The sequence below is a fragment of the Poecilia formosa genome, unplaced genomic scaffold (assembly GCF_000485575.1).
Source record: "Poecilia formosa unplaced genomic scaffold, Poecilia_formosa-5.1.2 Scaffold130, whole genome shotgun sequence".
In the NCBI taxonomy this organism is placed as follows: Eukaryota; Metazoa; Chordata; class Actinopteri; order Cyprinodontiformes; family Poeciliidae; genus Poecilia; species Poecilia formosa.
The window spans coordinates 572,322-574,397 of record NW_006800069.1 but is presented as its reverse complement, the minus strand read 5'-3'; positions in this window follow the sequence as shown (position 1 = coordinate 574,397).

The window sequence follows — 2,076 nt, the reverse complement described above, 5'->3', positions numbered from 1 at the left end:
GCTGGTAAAAACACTGTTAATGGGTTAATGGAGGAACGACGCTGTGACGAGCTTCTGAAATGAACGGAGTTTCAGAAAGAGTAAAAGTTTTAAAGAGACAGAGGCCCGATTTCAAGGCGTTAAATTATGAAGCAAAATTTATTTTAAGTGTATTTGACTTAACAGCATTTTAATACAACTGAAGTTAAGTTACTTTGGTATGCTATAAAATTGCACTATGTGCCTGAGAAACACACAATGCTGCCCCTTTAAAGGAAGTAAAAAAAAAACCAGCAACTCAGAATCCTTTACATTTTCAACATCATGAACTGCTCTGAAAGTTAAGCATAAAAAATAGATATAAAATTCAAAGGGTTTCTTTGCCGAGAGGTCAGGAAGCCAACTTGAAGTACTGAATGAAGACTGTCACATTTTATTTTCTGATTCTCCATCTCTATAACAAATACTTGGCTTAGCACACAGTGAATATAGCTATGCTGTTAATCACAGGCATATTTAATGTCATTCTGATTACCTTGGCATCACTTGAATTAATGGATCCCCAGGCAAGCCTTTCTGTCAGAGGCCCCAACGTCAACTTCACAAATCTCAATTCGCACTTTTGTGTGATTTAGTAAGTACACTTTTCACAAATAAACTGAGTTTCTCCAACTACAGCCACCCCCTGGGTGGTGAGCCGCATCCTCCCACTGCCTTCACCGTTCCTCTGTTCTCTCAAACAAAGCAAATTAAAATGTACAATTAGAAAAAAAGCATGTTGAGTCCCAGGATCTAATTAAGACTGAACGTCTTCACACCATCACCGCCAGAGCCTCAGACTCCGGGCCGACTGTGACGGGCTGGCAGCAGCCGATGCACACGTATCTGAGGATCCACAGGTAGACAGTGCCAGACAAGGTGACAGTCAGGGCCAGGAGCAAGAGGCTGACGAGGCTCTGAGGGTTGAGCAAGATGTCGGAGGAGGTAGAGGAGTCCTCAGAGGGATTCTGGGCTACAGAAAGAAAGAGACAGAGAGAAAGAGAAAGGAAAGAAAAGAACCCGACTTATGAGGGGGGAAAAAGCCACGGAAGAATCAGAAACCTGTGTGAAGGAAGGTGTGAAGGTGTGAGATGATAACAGAAGCTGCCTGTGGTAGGACAGACACAGAAACAAGGTGAAAGGGAGACTTGACGATTGAACTAGAAGAGAAAAAAAATGCAAACACCTCCCTCTAGTGTCCATGAGATGCCACAGCTACCTCAGAGCCACACCAAAGAGCAGACTTTATTTTAACATATTCAAAAAGGAAACATAAAACTTACTCCATTTATACGAAGACCTGGGCCAAAGGTCAACTAGAGAAGCCAATTAAACCAACAGTCATCTTTTTGGACAATGTGAGGAAGCTGGAAAACCCGGAGAGAACCCACTAATGCACTTAGAGAACATGCAAACCCCATGAAGACAGAAGAACCCAGGCAGGGATTCAAACCCAGGCAACCGTTTTATTAAAAAAAAATAAATGTTTTAATCACACCTAAGCAGAATTTAGAGACCAATTAACTAAACAGTCGTGATTTCAGACTGTGGCAGGAAGCCAGAGCGCCCAGAGAGAAACCTGCAAAAAGGAAACCTGTCAAATCTTTTTAACCATTTATCCCATAAATTTAAATAACTGAACACATCAGGACACATGTTCAGTCCCAGTCAGATTTCTCCAGCCTCAAAATGGTCACTAATTATCTCTTCTGTGATTTTTTCATCTTCCAAATTAGTTATTTTTAGCTCCTCTCCAAAAGCACCTTGGTCATCTTTGAGAGGAGGGCCGGGAGAACCTGTAACGTCAGGTGTGACTTCCTGTTTCCCACCATTTCTTAACTTCTCATAAATGTAAATTAATCACTTTTCATTCATCTCTTCACTGCAGTGGCTGTCTGCAGTGAAGAGATGAATGAAAAGGGATTAATTTACATTTATGAGAAGTTAAGAAATGGTGGGAAACAGGAAGTCACACCTGACGTTACAGGTTCTCCAGGCCCTCCTCTCAAAGATGACCAAGGTGCTTTTGGAGAGGAGCTAAAAATAACTAATTTGGAA